This window comes from Pleurodeles waltl, chromosome 5 (genome assembly GCF_031143425.1).
Source record: "Pleurodeles waltl isolate 20211129_DDA chromosome 5, aPleWal1.hap1.20221129, whole genome shotgun sequence".
Lineage (NCBI taxonomy): Eukaryota > Metazoa > Chordata > Amphibia > Caudata > Salamandridae > Pleurodeles > Pleurodeles waltl.
The window spans coordinates 1,740,438,403-1,740,460,861 of NC_090444.1; the positions used below are offsets into that span (position 1 = coordinate 1,740,438,403).

At 46.5% G+C, this 22,459-nt stretch overlaps 1 protein-coding gene across 5 annotated transcripts in view; it reads right to left on the reverse strand.

Moving 5' to 3' along the window:
* Nucleotides 1-22,459, reverse strand: part of LOC138297429 (cysteine-rich venom protein-like) — a 260,633-nt gene that overhangs the window by 237,205 nt on the left and 969 nt on the right. The window lies entirely within an intron of this gene.

The window sequence follows — 22,459 nt, forward strand, 5'->3', positions numbered from 1 at the left end:
GTTCTTTAGGAGGCTTGGTAATCTGGTTAAAACAGGACTTATTGCCAAAGGTAAAAGAGATCCTTAGTACTAATAGAGATGTCCTGGCCGTAGAATTAAACGTTAAGAATCAAAGGGGGTATACCTATATAGCTATTGTAAATATTTATATCAGACTGCACCATTAAGTACTCAAACCTCCATGATGAACTATCTTTCGGAATTGCTGATCCAGTTGCCCTTGGGAATGGGCCTAATTCTAGCGGGGGACTGCAACACTCAAATGAGCTGCAATAAAGACCACCCACGACTAAGAAGTCAGCATGTAGAATTCATAGGCAGATCAGGTCCAGTGCAGATAGTGATACGGAACACCTCAGGAGTGGCAGACCAGTTAGAGAATTTAATAACTAACGCAGGGCTAAGGCAGGTCAATGGGAATACACAGTCAGATACCCCGGCTGTACCTACGTTTAAAAAAGGTACCTTTGCGAGGCATCTCGATTACATCTTTGTAGACCACTCTCTTTGGTTATCTCTTAGCGACATGGTATTGATTCCAAGGGCTGATAGTGACCACCAAGTCCTTTGTGCATTTTTTACAGCTCCATTGTTTAGAAGTAACGATCTGTCCCCATGGGTGATGGACAATAATAAAAAGACGACTAATAATAATAAGAACGTCAGGTAGGCATCGGTGGCAAATGACCTGAAGGTCCAGGCTGCAATTTATTATAACGGTAAAGAGAGTCTGTCTCCCTTAAAGTCCACTAACCCTTTATTAGTAAACTTCGTGCAGTTGCACTGCTGTTTGATGAACTGATTGAGGCCCCTCTTCATGTAAGCAAGAAGAAGGGAGGGGGTACGGATAGACCACCGAGGTGGTTTACCAGCTCCTGCCACCAGGTAGAATCTCAGCTATTGGGAGCACTGCATACAGGGAATATTTCTGAGATAAGAGCAGTGAGGAACAACTATAAAAAGACACTAAACAAAGTTAAACAAGAGTGGGAGAGTGCCCAATGGGACACCTTTTCCAAACTGGGATATCAAACTATTCCGGAAAATGGTGGCAGATAGGAAGGATCCTTAAAAAGAAAAGAGTGACCCATCAATACAGCCTGAAAGATGGATGTCCCACTTTGAAGACCTCTATAGAGAAAGGCCAAATAAAAAAGCACCTCCATCAATGCTATTAGGTTGAAGAGTAACGCCTGTAACCCATCTGTCACTAAACCAGGCTTGTTAGACTTTGATTTGGCTACTGGAGGAAACCTCCCAGACCCTTCAAACACTATGCAAAGGAAAGGCCCCGGGCCCAGATTGCATACCAAGCGACATGTATTTGTCGTGCCCTGAAGTCTGGACACTGTATCTAAACACGTTAAGTAATGCTATTCTGAGGGGAGGATGTCTCCCCTCCACATGGCGAGGAGCAACAATAGTCCCAATCTATAAAAGGGGGCGGGGGCAGAGACTCCCCAGGTTACTTTAGACTGATCGACATTAGCCAAAAGGTATTTTGTAAACAGGTTTGGCCAGGTTGCACTCTTGGATTGATAGTCATCAGATTCTTTCCCACTTCTAGGCTGGCTTCAGGAAGGGGGTTAGCGTTAAAGAGGGACCATTTGTATGTGGCCTTTATTGATCTAAGGACGGCATTTGACTTAGTTCCACAAGATCGCCTATGGAGCTCCCTGGAATCTTACAGCCTAGATAGTGATCTTCTAAGGTTGATAAAATAACTACATGAGGAAACTTATGCAAGGGTCAGGTGGACCCAGGGAGGTGATCTCACAATCCCAATTCCCATTGCTAGAGGGGTCAAACAGGGGTGTTTCTAGCTCTCACCCTGTTTAGCTTATATATCAACGGTGCAGTGGATCAACTAGCTCTGTGCATTCACGATGCCCCTAAGCTAATGGGAGAGCCTTTTCCTATCCTCATGTTTGTAGATGATACTCTATTGAGAACAAGAACTCCGATGGGCCTCCAAAGTGAACTAGACTCATTTGCAATGTTCTGTGAGAAGAGGGGGCTGGAAATCAACCCAGAGAAAATCAAGATTATGGCCATAAACCTGCATAAGACATTTAGGGAGTAAATGACCATTGGGGGTGTACCCATTGAACAGGTTAGCCAATTTGACTATCTAGGGATAAGACTAACAGATAACCTCTCATGGTCTGTGCAAATTGAGAAGAGTTTTGTTCCCCTCCAGCAGCGGACAGTGGTGATCCAAAGGAAAATAAAAAATTCAATGGGAGGGCAAATTCCGCCAGCTTTTATGGAATACAAGGCTACTGCGTTGACAGCGGTAACCTATGGCACGGAACTTTGGGGGCATTGTAATTCACAGAGACTGATGCTGGTAGAAAACAAAGTCTTACGTTCTTTGCTATACTTACTAGTTAGCCTGCCTCCTATTCCTCTTAGATTTGACTTGGCCCTCAACCAGACCCACAGTGTAATTGCCTTGAGATAACTTATATATTGGGCGTATCTTTTGTCCTCAGAGCATCTGATCCCTTATCGATCAGCCATATCTGAGATATTAGCACTTGACAGCGTGGTATTAATCCCCTGGTTCCAACACATCAGAGATCTGTGTTATTGGATTAAACTGGAAGAGGTATGGAGGTCTCCCCAGACTATAATAAGAGATGTGATTCCGCGAATAAAGCGATTTTATTGGGAGGCGGTACTAACTCAGATATGGCGTAGCCAGTCATCAGGTAGTAGAACCGACCAATTTTTAAACCACAAGTGCTCACCAAAGTTCAAACATTCCATGGACAATAAACAATTGGCCCAGTCCGAAAATCTTTTTATCAAATTTAGACTGGAGACCTTACCATTGAATTCATTCACCATGGGTTGGAACAAAGGCAGTTGTGTGTCTAGTTTTTGTTACTAATGACCGATGGAAGTTGAGACCTTGGCCCACTTGGAATTCTTTTGCCGAAGATACTTAATACCCAGGAGGAAGTGGATCATTCCCTTATGCAGGCTCCTTTGTGTAAGGAACCAAAGGGAGTCACTTCGCATACTGAGAAGTAACACCAGTGAAAAGGTTGTGTTTGCAGTAATCAGATATCTCAAATGTGCTTGGCTTGAGATATCTAGTGGGATTCTGTATTTGGTGGACTGTAATTATTTCGCTGTGATTCCTGGCCTGAAATTGTGACTACAATAGTGTCCATGGATGCCATCAGACAGTGACAAACCCACCAGAAAGACTACTCGTGAGGCCCTACCAACCCATTTAGTGACTTTATGAATTCTGGTTTTAACCATGGTTTTATGTTTTGTAATTATGCTTTTAGGAATAACATGTATTCATTGTTGTCTATGCTTATTGCTTTTATGGCTTTCAGCCGAAATAAAGCAAAATTATAATTATGTCTGCCTTAAGAACAGAGGTCTCCGTCCCACATGTAGATGACGCCACCTGTATGCAGGACAAACACAACTGCATGCAGGATGGAATAGAGACTCTCCATATAAAGGAGGAGACTTCCCACATGCAAAAAAAGCTCAAAACATTGGGGAAAGGCAAATATTCAGACTGAAAGTGATGATGTAACTAACAAATTAAGGTGTTGAATTGTATTGTCAAACACTTATGCATAATACATGATTGATTTAACTTTCATGTTCAAAAGTATAAATGTTACAAAGACAGTGAAAGTGAAGTGCAAATGTAATAAGAACAGAGCAAATATGTTTTATCGTCACATTTTGTTAGTGAATACTGTTGTCTCACAATGGTATCTGAGGACAGTTTACTGGTTCTCCATTCATCAGTGAATTAGACACTGCCAACCACATAAATGTAGCAACTAAGCTAGCAGCTCAAGTAAAACATAAGTTGACTAGTCGATCTTGCACCTGGTTAATCTAACCTCTATTCTGTGTTCCACTCTGGAATCCTAGATTTGGCAGTCAGTCATCAGTAATGCCTATATTTATGCCCTGCTGTGTGGCTATCTTGCAATTTCTACTAAGGTTTGATCCATACCACAGTTAACCTAATAATGTATCCAAAGAAATATGCAATGGTATGAATGAACAAATACAATACTATTCATTAATATGTTTTATTTATTCTTATTTTAGAATTTTCACACTGGAGCTCTTATGCCCATACAACCCATTTTCCAAATGAAATGGGCCCCTTAGAGCATTATGGAGCCTCTTCTCATGCTATAGCAATTCTGTCCTGGAGAGGCATTGCATTTCCCCTACCCACTTCCATGTCTCTAATTTGGAAAATTGGTCATATGGGCAGAATAATCCAATGTGAGAATTCTTCATTCACTGTCATAAAAAAGGGGCTACAGGCATTTTTAGGGTAAGCAACAACACTGCCTAATATATTCAACCCACTATAGGCTAGGGCACTAACTATCAGTCCTGAAGCACTGCCACTGACTCATGAGAGCATAATAGGGAAGACAAATGTCGAACTCCATATAGAACCTATGGCCTATTGTTTCCTCTATTGGTTCATATACTATTTTAATCTTGGAATGCATTACCTCTTGCAGTAAACATTTGTCATTAGGAAACCCATAGCTATTTTTAGCTAAAGCACTTTCCTAGTCTACCACTGTCCCTTGCAGCATGTGATATAAGCTCAGCAAAGATTAGAACACTGAAAATGATAGGAAAGGAGGGGAGTTATCAACAAATCTGTTGATATAACACAGAGGAATCAAATTCATTTAGCAATGCCATGCATTGTGTCCCCAGGGTTCAGTTACCTAATATACTTAATCTGAAAGAAAGCAACTACACCAAAGTAGACATGAGGTCTTACTGGTTCCTAGGAGAAGAAAGTTGCAATTTACTATACCAAGATGGTGAATGCCCAAATGAAACAATATGTAAACAAAGAGAGCACCAAACACATTTTTGAAAGCAGGAAGCTGCTGGGCCCTCCCAAACTAAAACAAAAATAGTATTACAATAAAAAAGAAAACAATAGGGAGGAGGGTGAAGTGATGGAGCAGACAGTTGGGTAAGGCTGGAAAATAAGACATTGGCGGTGACTCTTAAAGTGATGGTAACACCGCAAACAGGCTGGCAGTAATTACCCCCAAATTAAGACCATGGCGATGATAACTCCCATAGACAGCCAATGAACCACACCATCCGCAAGGGCGTTAAAACCACTCACCATGGCGGTAGCCATCAACAGTCAGGCGGAAGACAAGGTACCGCCCACTATATTATGAGACAGCACTCCACCACTATTTCCAGGGCGGTACCAACGCCATCAAAAGCCTAGAGGAAACACAACACTGAAGACCAAAGACTCACCATCATAGACACAGGGAAGATCAACGCCGCCATGGAACCGGAAGTACAAGTCTTCTCAATGCTTTTCTACACCATGCTTCACCTAGAACACCAACGCCGACGAAGATGACGACGGTGAATACAGCCACCTAGCACACAAGGGGGGGTTGGGGGAAAAGGAGAGAGACACACACATGCACAACACACACCACTCACACACATATCATACAAACAACCAGCTACAGATGAAAAACAATGTCATAGGACACACCTCATAATAATGCAAGGTCAATAGTAATGAAGAATTGAAAATGTATTTGCCTGCTAACAACTACCATAAGTGCCGAAGTGACAAATATCATACATGAACAATAGTCCAGAAAGGGCCAATGCCCAGTCCAAAGTACAAAAGGCCCACATAGCCACAGGGCACCGTCCAAGCCCCAACTTGAGCCTGACATTCTCCGTACCAAACTGTGCAGGGGCAACATGTTGGAAGTGGGCAGGCACCTCAGGGGGAAGGGGGTCGGGGCACCACAGCTGAAGTGGGAAACTTGCCCACTGGTTCTGGAGGGGGCTCCATGCCCATGTCCATTTCCAAATGCTGGGGAGTGCAAGGTCAAAGTCTCTGAGGTGAGGAACTTGCCCACTGCTTCTGGAGGGGGCTCCATGCCCATTTCCCATTGCTGGGGAGTGCAAGGTCACAGTCTCTGCAGTGGGGAACTCGCCCACTTCTTCTGGAGGGAGCTCCTTGTACAACAGTCCCTGTAGGGTGGCCTACATGCCCTCTGCTGGAGGTGAGGGCTGCATTGTCTCTGCTGGGGAGGTGTCCCATGGGCAGCCACTGCTGGAGGTGAGGGCTGCTGTGTCTCAGCGGGAGGTGAGGGCTGGTATGTCTCAGCTGGAGGTTAGGGCTTCTTACGTTTCATTGGTGTTTGAGTGGGAATGATTCCTGTCATAGGTGGTTGAGTGGGAACCGCTGCTGTCATCGGTGATTGAGTGGCAACCGCTCCTGTCATTGGTGGTTGAGTGGGAATCTTCCTCTTCCTGGCTAGTGGAGTGGGATCCGTCCCTTTCCTGGCTGGTGGAGTGGGATCCTTCCCTTTCCTGGCTGGTGGAGAGGGATCCTTCCTTTTCCTGGCTGGTGGAGTGGGATCCTTCCCTTTCCTGGCTGGTGGAGTGGGATCCTTTCCTTTCCTGGCTGGTGGAGTGGGATCCTTCCCTTTCCTGGCAGGTGGAATGGGATCCTTCACTTTCTTGCCTCCATGTCTAGGAGGTGCCTCAACTGTCCCCTTGGACTGTTTGGCTGAGGTGCTGGGTTGGGTCATTGGGACCCTGCTCTTACTGGCAGGACAGGGGGTGAAGAGGGTGGGAAGAGGTCAAGTTGGGCAAGGAAAAGCTTCTTAGGGGCGGTGGGACACGATGAGGGATGGGATTGTAGGTTAAGATGTGGTTGTTGGAGGAGTATGTCTGGTGGACATGGGTGCAGGTGCATGGGTAGTGTGCTGATGTGAGGTGGATGGCTGTTGGGTGTCTTAGTGCCTGAGTTCGTGTCCCTTATGAGGGGGCAGACAGGTTGGGAAAGGACTCAGGGGACATGTGGATGGTTGTTGTGGAGGTATCTCCTAGTGAGGTGTGTGTGCTGCTTGATGTGGTGATTGTGGTGCTGGCTGTTGAAGCAGTGCATGCAGGTGTGAGTGTGATGTGACTGTGAGGGAGGAGGAGGAGGGGGAGACAGTGGAGGCAGTGGATGATGTTGTGTGTACAACTGTCTGTTGTTTGTGTAAGTGCTTGTGGTCTAAAGTGTGCTGACAAACAAAGATTCACTCTCTAATTCGCATACGAAAGGAAGGGGCGGGAACTGCCTAGCAACCCCTTCAGTAGGTCACCATGTTTCGCATCTCAAGGGTCCATACGGATTCAGTGACGCTTCTTCAGGACCAGATAGCTCAATACTTCTCCTTTATTTTACATATAGACCTCAATCAGTCTAAAACTGTCAGTCTCAACGTCTCCGGTCGCTTACAAAAGTCAACTGCACATCAGGTTAGTCACATGTAAAAGTCAACTGTCCCCAATATGGAACAGGCCCCATAGGAAACCACGGGCCTGGAGACTGGCGCAAAATACTTTTAAGGCTGTCCGGTCTCCGGTGGTAAACCTATCCCACGGCCGCGTTCCCGCAAAGATGTGCTGCCTGTGTTTGACTGTGCTAATCTTGTCTGATGTTGTGTGTGCATGCTTGACTGTATGTGTGATTGGGATGGGTTAGGGTTGAGGAGACTGAGAATGGAAAGTGGTAGTTGGAGGGGGGACGGTAGGAACAGGGACAATGGCTGCCATCAGAGAGGAGGCCAGAGCCTGGAATTATCTTAGTTGAGCCGCCAATCCACCGTGGATGCCCTCCAGGAATGCATTGCATTGCTACATCTGAGATGCCAGCCCCTGGATGGCATTCACTATGGTTGACTGCCCTACAGAGATTGTTCTCAGGAGGTCAATAGCCTCCTCACTCAGGGCAGCCGGGCTCACTGGGGCAGGGCCTGAGGTGCCTGGAGCGAAGGAGATGCCCACCCTCCTGGGTGAGCTGGTACAGGCAACTCGGCGAGGGCCAACTGGGAGGGCGGTGCTGGTACGGTGGTGGCGGACGGTGGTGGCGGCTGTACCTGGACCAGGGAGTTCAATCGGAGGAGGAAGCAGAGTCAGTGTTGTTATCTCTTGTCTCTGCCATGGTGCTCCCCACACCCTCCATCCCACTGGTTCCCTTGGTGTTGGGTGACTCTGCCTCCTGGGTCCTGTGGAATGGAGCTCTCTCACTCGCCGGTGCCCCTGCTCCTCCCCCAGATGATGCTAATGCACACATGGACAGGATGACAGAAGAAAAAAGGGGGGAAGAGAGAGAAAGGGAACACTTGGTCAATTACAGCACCAACACCACAGATGGCATACACATTACCATCACACACAGGGTTCAGGATTGTGCTAGCTAGGTTGTATTCCATGTCAGACAGGGCTTAGTGTGTCCCAGGAGGGCTGTAGTTCGCAGTGTTTGGGCCTCATCTTGCTGTGGCACCTAGCCAATTGTTTGCCAGTGTGGTGCATTGTGCTCAATCCTGAACCTTTGGTGTTGGTGCTGTAATTGACCCAGTGTTCCCTTTCTCTCTCTCCCCCCCACCTTTTTTTCTTCTGTCATCCTGTCCATGTGTGCATTAGCATTGTAGGAGGCTGTGCTGGCTTATAGTGGGTACCTGATGGTACTTACACCTTGTGCCAGGTCCAGTTATCCCTTATTAGTAGATTAGTACTGTTCTAGCAGCTTAGGCTGATAGAGGTAGCTATAGCAAAACAGCTTAGGCTGAACTAGGAGACATGCAAAGCTCCTACTATACCACTTATATCATATAGGTAGTACATCATAAGAAACACAATACTCAGAGTTACAAAAAATAAAGGTACTTTATTTTAGTGACAATGTGCCAAAAATATCTCAGAGGATATACTTCCTTAGGAGGTAAGTAAAATACACAAAATATACACACAAACCAAAATCAGGTAAGTAAACAGTTAGAAGAATAGTGCAAACACTGTAGAATACAATAGGATGCAATAGGCTTAGGGGCAACACAAACCATATACTCTGAAAGTGGAATGCGAACCACGAATGGACCCCTAGGCTAGTGTAGTGTGTAGAGGGTCACTGGGAGTGTAAGAAAACACTAAGGGTGTCCAAGATACCCCACCCCAAGACCCTGAAAAGTAGGAGTAAAGTGATACTACTTCCCCAGAAACACTCACTAAACATGTGATAGAGGATTCTGCAAAGACCACAAATGACTGCAAAGCACTGAAGATGGATTCCTAGACCTGCAAAGGAAGAGGACCAAGTCCAAGAGTCATGAAAGTTTCCAGGGGTGGCAGGAGCCCACTAAACCCGGGATGAAGGTGCAAAAGGGCTGCCTTCGATGGAAGAAGCTGAAGATTCTGCAACAACGAATGGTACTAGGAATTTCTTCTTTGTGCAGAAGATGTCCCATGGAGTGCTGGAGGATGCAGAGTTGTTTCTTTGGAGAAAGAGTGCAAACAAGCCTTGCATCTGCAAAGGTTTTGGTTGAAGTAAAAGGGTGCTGCCCGGGCCCAGGAAGGACCAGGATGTCGCCACTTAGCAGAGAAGACAGAGGGGGCCCTCAGCAACACAGAGAGCCCATACCCAAGAAGGCAGCACCAGCAGAAGAACTTGAACATGAGTTCAAGAAAACTGAGCATGGCGGTCATCTCAACACTACAAAAGAGGGTCCCACAAAGCTGGTGGTCAACTCAGTGAGTTGGGCAATGCAGGACGGAGTGCTGGGGACCTGGAATAGGCTGTGCATGGAGGATTCCTTGCAAAAGGGCACAGAAGCCCTAGCAGCTGCAGTTCACGCGGTGCACAGGATTACTGTCTGGGGAGGGGAGGCAAGGACTTACCTCCTCCAAATTTGGACAGTTGGACCACTGGACAGTCTGGGTCACTTGGGTCCACCACCTGTGTTCTAGGGGCCATGTTCCTCAGGATGAGAGGGGTCCCGGAGTACCGGTGATGCGGACATTTGGTGCCTGCTGGAGCAGGCAGATTTAGTCGACCCACGGGAGATTTCTTCATAGCTTCCAGTGCAGGGTGAAGGCAGACAGCCCTCAGAGCATGCACCACCAGGAATCAGTTGAGAAAGCCAGCAGGATTAGGCGCTACAATGTCGCTGGTAGTCTTCTTGCTACTTTGTTGCAGTTTTGCAGGCGTCCTAGAGCAGTCAGCGGTCCATCCTTGGCAGAAGTCAAAGAGAGAGGTGCAGAGGAACTCTGGTGAATTCTTGCAAGTCGTTATCTGAGGAAAAGCACACAGGAGAGACCTTAAATAGCCCTCAGAGGAGTATTGGCCACCTAGTTAGGTAAGCACCTATCAGGAGGGGTCTCTGATGTCACCTGCTGGCACTGGCCACTCAGAGGCCTCCATTGTGCCCTCACACCTCTGGATTCAAGATGGCAGACGTCTGGGACACACTGGAGGAGCTCTGGGCACCACCCCTGGGGTGGTGATGGACAGGGAAGTGGTCACTCCCCTTTCCTTTGTCCAGTTTCGCACCAGAGCAGGGACTGGGTGTTCCCTGAACCGGTGTAGACTGGCTTATGCAAGGAGGGCACCATCTCTGCCCTTCAAAGCATTTCCAGAGGCTGGGGGAGGCTACTCCTCCCCTGCCCTTAACACCTATTTCCAAAGGGAGAGGGTGTAACACCCTCTCTCAGAGGAATTCCTTTGTCCTGCCTTCCTGGGACTGGGCTGCCCAGATCCCAGGAGGGCAGAACCCTGTCTGTGGGTTGGCAGCAGCGGTAGCTGCAGAGAAAACCCCAGAGAGCTGGTTTGGCAGTACCCGGGGTCCATAGTGGAGCCCCAGGGATGCATGGGATTGTCCCCCCAATACCAGATTTGGCTTGGGGGAACAATTCTATGATCTTAGACATGTTACATGGCCATATTCGGAGTTGCCATTGTGAAGCTACATATAGGTATTGACCTATATGTAGTACACGCGTGTAATGGTGTCCCCACACTCACAAAGTCCTGGGAAATTGCCCTGAACTATGTGGGGGCACCGTGGCTAGTGCCAGGGTGCCCTCACACTTAGTCATTTTGCACCTAACCTTCACTAAGTAAAGGCTAGACATATAGGTGGCTTATGAGTTACTTAAGTGCAGTGTAAAATGGCTGTGAAATAACATGTGTGTTATTTCACTCAGGCTGCAGTGGCAGTCCTGTGTAAGATTTGTCTGAGCTCCCTATGGGTGGCAAAAGAAATGCTGCAGCCCATAGGGATCTCCTGGAACCCAAATACCCTGGGTACCTAGGTACCATACACTAGGGAATTATAGGGGTGTTCCAGTGTGCCAATTAGAATTGGTAAAAATGGTCACTAGCCTATAGTGACAATTATAAAGGCAGAGAGAGCAGAAGCACTGAGTTTCTGATTAGCAGAGCCTCAGTGACACAGTTAGTCACTACACAGGTACACACATTCAGGCCACAAACTATGAGCACTGGGGTCCTGGCTAGCAGGATCCCAGTGATACAGACAAAAACAAACTTACAAACATGTAAAAATGGGGGTAACATGCCAGGCAAGATGGGACTTTCCTACAAGCATCATCTGGCGGAGGAGCAGGGGCACCGGCGACTGAGGGAGCTGTATCCTACAGGACCCAGGATGCAGAGTCCACTGACGCCGAGGGAACCAGTGGGACGGAGGGCGAGGGGAGCACCATGGCGGAGACAGGAGGTGACAACATTTACTCTGACTCCTCCTCCGATGGGAGCTCCCTGGTGGTGGTGGACACCTCTGGGACCACCCCAGCCTCAGGTACAGCCGCCACCCTCCGTACCAGCACCGCCCTCACTGAGTTGCCCATACCTGCTCACCCAGGAGGGTGGGCATCTCCTTCGCCCCAGACACCTCAGACCCTGCCCCAGTGAGCCCGGCTGCCCTGCGTGAGGAGGCTATTGACCTCCTGAGAACCATCTCTGTAGGGTAGTCAACCATAGTGAATGTCATCGAGGGACTGGCATCCCAGCAGTAGCAATGCAATGCATTCCTGGAGCGCACCCACAGTGGATTGGCGGCCAAAAGAGATCATTCCAGGCTCTGGCCTCCTCTCTGATGGCAGCAATTGTCCCTGTTCCTACCGTCTCCCCTCCAACTACCACTTACCAGTCCCAGTCTCCTCAACCCCAACACATCCCATGCACACATACAGCAGGCATGCACACAAAACATCAGAGAAGAGTAGCTAAGACAAACATAGGGAGGACACTTCTGGCCACAAGCACTCACACAAACAATTGACAGTTGCACACACAACAACATCCTCTACCTCCACTGTCTCCCCCTCCTTCTCCTCCCTCACAGTCACATCCACACTCACACCTGCATGCTCTGCTTCAACAGCGAGCACCACCATCACCACACCAAGCAGCACACACACCTCACTAGCAGACACCTCCACAACATCTATCCATGCGTCCCCTGTGTCCTCTCCCACCCTGTCTGTCCCCCCTCCTAATCCTAAGGGACACAAATGCAGGCACTCAGGCACCCAACAGCCATCCACAACACATCAGCACACTGCCCATGCACCTTCTCCCAGGTACAGCAGACATACTTCTCCAACAACCACTCCCTCAACCTCCATTCCGATCCCTCCTCCCTCATCCTGCTCCACCGTCCCTAAGAAACTTGTCCTTGCCCAACTTGACCTCTTCCCTCCTCCTCCAACCCTGTCCTTCCAGTAAGAGCAGGGTCCCAATGACCCAGCCCAGCACCTCAGTCAAACAGTCCACGAGGACAGTCGAGGCACCTCCTAGTCGTGGAGGCAAGAAAGTGAAGAATCCCACTCCACCTGCCAGGAAAGTGAAGGACCCCACTCCACCAGCCAGGAAAGGGAAGGATCCCACTCCACCAGCCAGGAAAGCAAAGGATCCCACTCCACCAGCCAGGAAATCGAAGGATCCCACTCCACCAGCCAGGAAAGGGAAGGATCCCATTCTACCGAAAGGTTCCCACTCAACCACTAATGACAGGAGTGGTTCCCATTCATCCACCAATGACAGCAGCGGTTCCCACTCAACCACCAATGACAGGAGAGGTTCACACTCAAACAACGACAGCAGTGGTTCCCACTCAACCACCAATGACAGGAATGGTTTCCACTCAACCATCAATGAAAGGCAAGAAGCCCTCACCTCCAGGTGAGGCACAGCATCCCTCACCTCCAGCAGAGGCTGCCCAGGAGACACCTCCCCCAGCAGAGACAATGTAGCCCTCCCCTCCAGCAGAGTCTGCCCAGGGGACAGCTCCCCCAGCAGGACAATGCAACCCTCACCTCGAGCAGTGGCTGCACAGGGGACCTATTTCCCCAGCAGAGACAATGCAGCCCTCACCTCCAGCAGAGGGCATGTAGGCCACCCTCCAGGGACCGTTGTACAAGGAGCCCCCTCCGGAAGCAGTGGGAGAGTTCCCCATCTCAGAGACTGTGACCTTGCACTCCCCAGCATTGGGAAATTGGCATGGAGCCCCCTCCAGAATCAGTGGGCGAGTTTCCCACCTCAGAGACTGTGATCTTGTACTCCTCAGCATTAAGAAATGGACATGGTAACCCCTCCAGAAGCAGTGGGTGAGTTCCCCGCCTCAGAGACTGTGATCTTGCACTCCACAGCATTGGGAAATGGGCATGGAGCCCCCTCCAGAAGCAGTGGACAAATTCCCCACCTCCGAGGCTGTGACCCTGCACTCCCCGGCATTGGGAAATGAGCATGGAGCCCCCTCCAGAACCAGTGGGCAAGTTCCCCACTTTAGCTGAGGTGCCGTCACCCCTCTTCCCCCTGAGGTGTCTGCCCACTTCTAACATGATGCCTCTGCACAGTTTGTTGGGAAGAATGTCAGGGTCACGTTGGGGCTTGGACGGAGCCCTGTGGCCATGTGGGCCTTTTGTACTTTGGACTGGGCATTGGACCTTTCTGGACAATTGTTCATGTATAATATTTGTCACTACGGTCCTTATGGTGGTTGTTGGCATGAGAATACATTTTCAATTCTGCCTTACTGTTGACCTTGAATTATTATGAGGTGTGTCCTATGACGTTGTTTTTCGTATGCAGCTGGTTGTGGGTATGGTGTGTGTGTGAGTGGTGTGTGTGCGTGTGTGTGTTACTCTCTTTTCCTTCATTCATTCCCATGTGTGCTTGGCGGCTGTGCTCTCTGTCGTCGCCTTCATCGGCGTTGGTGTTCCAGGTGGAGCATGGCATAGAAAAGATCGGGAAGATCTGCAGTTCCAGAAATTGTGGCAGTGTGCTATGTCATAATATGGTAGGTGGTACCTTGTCTTCTACCTGGCTGTTGATGGCTACCGCTGTGGTGAGTGGTGGTAATGCCCTGGTGGATGGTGTGGTACATTGGCTGTCTATGGGAGTTATCACTCTCATGGTCTTAATTTGACAGTAATTAATGCCAGCCTGTTGGCAGTTTTACCACCACTTTAACAGTCTCCGCCAATGTCAATGACCACCATAGTGTTGAATTATTCGGTTATACATGAAGTTTTAAGGTTATACCATCACACTTTAGTTTAGTAACCTACAGTGAATGCACATTAAAATAGGCTTTCAATGCACCACTTTACAATGTATCTATTAGTACTCCACTTACCAAAATGCATAGATTGTTGCGTTTAAATGATTACTGTGATGCCAGGGGGAGCAATAACATTTCTGCTACATCAGGAGGAAACACACAGGGAAAAGACCAGAAAAATGCACATGCTCCCATGGGAAACAAAAAGAAACATGTTGTTCCCTTGTGTTGAGCCACTGGAAGGATATAAGGTGTCCAGTCAAAATGATGATAAAAAGGTTATGATTCAGAAAAGGGGCAAACACAGGAAGATGACAGAATATAATTGATACGCAACTGGCTGACACAAAGGCCACTCGTATTGTTGATACTGTCCATAATAAGTTTTGGCAGTGAGAGGAAGTGCTGTGAGTAGGAGGCGGTCCGCCAATGCATTTTCGTGGGCATCTCCTGAAGAATATAATTAAGTCTGTCATGGTTGGAGAGTGAAAAGTACCCACTTTTGAACTGCCAACTAAGTTTAGATGTGTAAGACCAATGTCATAATTTATTTTAACAAGTTACATTGAACGATGAACTGGGTAGCATATTTTATCAGAAAGAATTGGCACTGCACTTTGAGCTTTCCATCTCATCATAAATAAATATGTCCCAGTATCTACCAGGGTCATATGCATATGTGAAAAAGTATGGTGACATCAGTCCAACTTATGTTTTGCCTGTTTCGGGGATAACACATTCCACCATAAAAGTCCCAAAAGTTTGGCACATCCAGAAAATGATGTAATTGTGTTAATGATGAGAGTCTAGGGGATTCTGGAAATGATAATTTCCTCTCCCTTACCTTTTCTATTGGGGCAATGCCGGTATTCATCAGTTTTTATAGCAAAGACACTGGGAGTGAGCTGTTGTTATTGTCACAGGGATTGGGGGAAAATGCACAATTTTATAGCTGGAGGTGTAATAGTTATTAATTCTCATTATCTATTTGGTCTCTAGTGATGAATACAATCTCCTTAAAATCTTACCTGAGGAAATATTTTGATTCTCTAAATTTTCAGGGCTCAAATGCATTGGTAAGTTACAGGTCGAATAAGCTTGATATTCCCATTAGAAAAATGTTGTGTCCAGCTTATGTAATATCAGACCCTTTGTCACTGTAAAACAATACGCTACAGCAGAATCGATTCATATCGTCAACTACAGTGTCAGGAGAATAGTTGACAATTAATAGCTTTGTCTTTTTTTTTTATTAATAGATGACAGAAGGCCTGTTATCCAGATACATTTTGCCATTAAAAATAGTTTGCGCTCAGTAGAAATACTATCCTACGGGGTTGCTCTGTAAAGGAGCAATACTGATAAATATTTCCCCATAGAAGCATACTTCTCTGAACACAGAGCCTAAAACAATCATACACAATATTGTGAAAGATGTCATCTCAAATCAAACATAGATATTGGCCAATGCTAAATTGCTATATGCCAGAGTGCTCCATTTTGCTAAACACCACATTTTCAATCATTTCCTTTAAAAAACATTATTATAGGGTGTGTAACATCAAATCCATTCTTAAAAATACTCCATTTTCTTTCTCTTTCCTCAATGGGTGGATGGCCATTTGGGTACATGGCTCGCCACCATCTGGTATACCTTACTAGCTGTGGAAACTTTTGAAACTGGAAACCCAGTGGAATCTAGGGTAGCATGACTTGTTCATACCTCATCCCACTTTCGCATACAGAATGACCTATGAATGAATATTCAAACAATGACTACAAATGCACAATTTCCTTTCTCTTTCCATGGAGGATTGCTTAAATATTTGGGCTGAGTGTCTCCTGGCACTCAACAGATTCCTACCAACCTGGGAAATTTCTAAAAATTAGAGACCCTTGTTCCCAGCAAGTCTTTTTATGCAGAATGCTCAAGGAACACCAAAGCAAGGGACAAAAAATGCATTTTCCCACATGTATCTGGAGAAAAGTGTCACCCACATGCTTTCATTGGGATAAGGAATTCCATACGAACGTGCCAAAACTGTAACCAGGTGAGGACCAGATTGACATTACATAGACGTCACACAATCTAAGGTTACTGTCTCGTTTTATAGGTTCACCCACACAAAGTGGGTGCTGTTATATTGGGGGGAATGTGCAAACACAGGATTGTAGGGCTAATTTCAATCCTTGCAGATTCTGTACTGCTTTCTCTGCTTAGAAAAGTAAAGAACTTCTGATTTAGCTGAAGTTTGACATTTTCAGGGCATTCAGATTAAAAAAAGAGGTGGGATCCATGCAAGTTACACCTCCCAGAAATTACCTGTGTGTCTAATTTTCAGAAATATCTGGGGTTCGTAGCTTCCTCTGCCTTTGACTAACTCTTTGTACAAATACCACCACTATCCACACCCCCATAATGAGTGACATTCAAATGGAAAATATTGATGTTTCCAGGCAGCATTTTAATAACTTACTTGTCATATGTGATAGCTTCCCACACACAAATGGGATATCATTTTTGGCAGAAGAAGTGTGGAGAAGTGCGGAACATTATCAATCCTCACAGATTCTGGAACATTCCCTCAAAGAAAGTTTTGTGATTCTAGCCAAAGTTTAACATTTGCAGGGCATTCTGGGTAAGAAAGAATAGTGTTATCCACACAAGCAGCACCACCCCGAACTCAGTATTGTGTCAAGTTTTCAGAAATGTTTGGAGTTAGTAGATTTTCCTGGAGGCTGAGTGGACCCTGGGCCCAAATACCACAGTACCAACATCCAGAGAATGTTTGAAATTTATAGAAAAAATCTAGGTGTTTCCACTCTGCATTTTGGGGCCAATTTTGCTAAATGTGATAGGGCCAAACAAGAGAGGGGTACTGTTTTTGATTATAAGGAGACGTGTGAAATGCTGGGTGGTGGAACTTTTGTAAGTCATTCCAGAATCTAGAGCATTCCTTCATAGAAGCAAAAATATTTTGATGATTTCAGCCAAGTTTGACATTTGCATGAGAATCTGGGTCAGAAAAATTAATGGGAGTCATCATACCACACCACCCTGGGCTCACCAGGTGTCTAGTTTAAAGACATTTGTGTGGTTTGCATGTTTCACTGAGTAGCAGTTGACCCTTAGCCCACATTTTGGAGCTATCTACATCCCTACAATTGTTGAAATTCAAAGGAAAACCTATTAATCTTTCTACACTCTAGGAGCTTTATCGAAGAATGTGTTAGGCCTACCCACACCAGTGATGTCATGGTTTTATCAGGAGAAACATGGGAATTCTCTGGTCTTAGGATGTGTGTCAGTCTGCACTGATTATGGAACTACTCCTTGAACAAAAGTTAGAAAATTCTATGTTTAGCCAAAGCTTGACATTTGCAGGGCCTTCAACATAAGAAAATATAGTTGAATCGTTCAAGTCAAACCACCATGGACCACCCATGTGTAGGAAAGCCCTCCTTTTAGCCCTTGTCATTTCCAAACCCTTTGGACTGATACTAGTGTTTACTGACTCTTGGATGTGCTCTTGGTACTGCTTACCAGTCCCAGGGCTAGTGCTCTGTGTAAAGTGGATATGCAAATTATGCTAATTATAATTGGCAGTATCAACCTACCTATATGTCCCTAGTATATGGTAGGGCATGTAGGTTTAGGGACCCCCAGCATAGGTAGTACACCCATAGATGCACTGCAGAGGTGTCCTGTGTCGTTTTAAAGGCAGGCCTGGCTTGCTGGCTGCTTTTGAACCAAAGTTACTTGCAAATTCAACTTTGGAATTAAAAGTACTTCCAAAACCTTAAGTTACTTTAATTTTACCTATGTGTCACCCCTAAGGTGTGCCCTAAGTGCCCCCTAGGGCTGGGTGAAATGTAACTATAAGCAGAGACCTTAACAAAAGTGTTTTATAAACCCTGGTGAGGTAAAATAGCCAAATTTATTTTTCTCTAACTGTAGTGAATAGGGTATATGGACTGACATGGGAAGATTTTATTTTAATTAAAAAAGTCCCAAAGGGAGTTTACGATTTCAAGTTTGTTATCAAACGTATTGCTATAATAAACCCAACAACTTGCCATTGTTGAATTTAATATAAGTAGTTCAGGGAAAGAGTTTTAGAACTCTATCTGAAAGTTGCCAATTTCAGCTCTGTAATGCCCTTCTCTGATTGGCCAGCCTCTGGCAGCCTGGCCAGGCTGCCTTGATGAGGTGTGAAGTGGACGGAGCTGAGGACAAAGAATGTGCCTTGGGGAGGAGATCTGCCTCAGCAGATGAGGAAGAGAGCAGCCAAACTGGATTTTAAAGGAGGAAAGGACATTTGGAGCAGCTCAGGACCTCCCCCATTTCCTGCAAACCTAGACAACCAGACGGCCTCTTGATTAGATTAGGATAGGTCAGGAAAGGGGTGTGTTAAGGATTTTTAGCCAAAACCAGTGGGTGGACTCAGCCAGACCTAACCTCCAAAATTCAGTTTCACCCAGTTTGGATTTTTTAAAGAATGTTGCTTCATTGGATTGATTTTTGCCACACTTCCCAGGAAGTGGTCATCCAACGGCTTTCCTGTGATTGGACAGTTGCCCCCCCGCTTTTCACCCCAGAAACAAGGATACATTTGGCAGGGTTTCACCCACACCTCAGATCCCTACAAGGAACAACATAAGAAGAAGGAAGGACTGCCCTGCTGGACCCCTGACCTGCACCTGGATACTGCACTCTGAAGGACTGCACCAGCTGCACACTTGGACTTCACCACAAAAAGGACTTTGCCTGCTTCAACTGGTTCAAGAAGGGACTCCCTGCTTGCTACAGGTGGGCAATAGCTAACCAGAGTCCTCTGCATCACATCCTGAAGGAACTGACCAGCTGACCACTGTCCACTGGTCATTTTGGAGTTTGAGCCAGGTTCATTCTGGGAGTTGGAGTCCTAGACCCCAAGGAGCAACTCAGAGCTTCTGGAACCTTGGGGTGAGCTGTGGACTCCTAAAGGACCTTAAAAGACCTTCTGGAAGAAGATCCAGAAAATTGGAGAAGATTGGAGAACTTTTGGTTAAAAGCTCCAGAAAGGGACCGACCCACCGTGGTGAGTCCAGCTGGCTTACCACAACCGCGACCCGACCTGACTTGCAAGTTTGTCCTGCTAAAAAGCTCTGGAGTCCCAGACTTCCAGGATTTCACCGGGGTCTCCTGGAAAGGTAATCCAATGACCTTACATCGATATCGGCCAGCTGTGAAGGGTCTACCGTCGTCAGAAGGAAAAAGCTCCAAAAAGTGACAAAGTCCGAACGTACAAAGTTGACCGGGACTTTCCGCGCAGCGTATCTGAGGAGGGCTCCATGGACGTCGGACCAAGATTCAGCTTCAGCCCGGACCAAGATTTCCGACCTGAAAAATCAACTAAGCCTGAAAGTAGAACTCTTCAGAGGTCTCCTGCAACGCGTTTCCGAAAAGAGCTCAAAGGACGTCAGATCGGATTTGTGACTTTGTCCCGCTGAAGAAAATCTTCAAGAAAAAGACTAAGACCAAAGGTAAACTTTTGACCGAGGCATGCCACTTGCTGTAGTCTAGCAGGGCTCCCTCGTGGCCACCCTTAAACTTTGACTTTGCCCCGCTCAAGGTGCGACCAGATGTCCAGAGTGCACTTTTAGTTTCTATGCAATAAAAAAACACTAATTGTTTGACATTCATATCTCCGGTTCCCCGTTATCCGATTGTATTTGTTTTGGTGTCAAATTAAAGATAAAGATATTTCCTATTTTTATAAATTGGTTTCGGATTTCTAGACTGTTTCCTGTGTTTTGTTGTATGACTGTTTTGTGATATTTGAATGCTTTACACACTTTGGCCGTCATTATGACTTTGGCGGTCTCAAAGCGAGACCGCAAAAGCCATGGGTGCCAGAAGACCACCAGTGCTGGTCGTCTTCTGACCGCCATATTATGGTGACTGCTGGATTACTGCCACATTTAGGGCCGAAATCTGGCAGTAGCCATGCTGGCAGACGAGGCACCTGGGCGGTGCTACTACCTGCACTGCCCCGCCATCAGGATGCCGCCAGACGTATTTTGACCAAACAGATGGCCTGGCGGAGTCCTACTGGCGGGGTGCTACTGGAGGTAGCAGCGTCCCTTCCCGTTCCCTGCCGGACGACCTTCTCACCGGACAAGGTAAGGCGGGCGTCCGACAGGGGAGGGTGGGTATTGGGTGTTGTGTGTGTGTGTGTGTGTGGTGTCTGCGTGTGTGTATGAATGTGTGTGCGTGTGAGTATGCATCTGTGAGTGTTATGGTGTATGCATGGTTGTATGCATGTGAGTGAATGCGTGTATGTATGTTACCGTGAGTGAATGCGTGTGAGTATGCATGAGTGAATGCGTGCATGGAAGTGGTGGTGCATGGGTGTATGCGTGGTGTATGTGGGTGTGTATGTGCATGATTGCAGGGGTTAATGGGCGCTGTGATACTAGGGGGGTGGTGGGCTGGGGATGGCGCTGGGATACTAGGGGGGTTTGGTGATTGCTGGGAGGGGTGGGGGAGTCTTCTACCGGTGACAGGGAAGGAACTCACTGTCACCGGTAGCCCTACCACCATGGTTTTCATGGTGGTGGTACCACTGCGAAAACCATGGCGGTAGGCAGGCTCATAATACCGCTGGCAGTCATGTGTGGACCGCTGGGTTGGAGGTGCACATCTCCGGCCCGGCGGTTCATACCCCGATGGCAGTATGAGGGGTGATTCATAATGTGGCAGTATACACCGCCAGCCTGTTGACGTTGATACCGCCACATTAACCCTGATGGTCAAAAGACCGCTAGGGTCAAAATGAGGGCCTTTGTCTCCTAAATTAAGCCTTTTTGCTCGTTGCCAAGCTACCAAGGGTTGAGCTGGGTTTAATTTATTGAGACTTAACTGGACCTAGTGGGGGGTTAGTGGCCTATTGCTAAGTGTATGTATCTACCTGCCCTTCCCAATAATCCACTTTCCAACACCATGCATTAACATTTCAGAAATCTTTGGAGTTTTTGTGATTTTCTCTGGGTGCTAGCTGCCTCCATTTACCAATCCTTCCCACTTCCACAGAATGAGTAAAATATTCAAGTTTCCATGTTGCATTTTGAGGGTTTTGCTGTTGCAGACCATACGTCCACACACCCAAATTAGCACCGTTTATATTGAGAGATGTGTGGGAATGCAGTAAAGTTGGGCATTTGTTACTATCTAGGAATTACATTGTTTTTTCTGGCTTCTAAATATAAGGATGCTTATAAGAACATATTTTGTAAAATACCCTCGAATCAGCTGCTATAATCAGTACTCACCCTTTCAAAGTAATATAAACAACTCTGATTCCTCAACTCAGATCTGTGGGCACATGTTAAAAACACATAATGTTCCTTCATATTCATTTTTTACTCATTAGGACTTATGAATTGATGCATGGTTGAAACGCTGAATAGTCACGAGAATCCGCAGCATAGGTTGATGGCTGTGAGTATTCTGACAAACAACAAGCACTATAGGCCTGATTACATGTTTAGGTGTTATTTAACACACCTGGTAAACAATGATACTATGGGGTATGTTATTTATCAGAGACAATAAATAACACCTATTTGAGTCTGTGGGGAATAACATGCGGATGTTGTTGTTTAACACACCAACATCTGCTTGATACGGCAAACACTGTATGCCCCACCCTGTGTTTAACTTTGGCAATTTTGACCTGCTGAAAATTATATTACCAAAGGTTGAGTTATTCACCGCATCCGATAACTATCGGCTGCATTAAATACCTTCAAACCCACTCGTAATGCGGCCCTAAATGCAGCTAACAGAGCCGGAGGGCATAACAATATATGACATCAGTAAATCATCCTTCAGTTAAAAAAAAATCGCACATTAAATCATTTTCACCTGTTTCTATTTGTTCCTATTTTATGTTCACCATTGTGTTTTTTTATTAAACAGTTTTTTGAGGGATAGCCATGAGCCATCGACACTAATGACCACCGGAAGAATTTGGAAATGT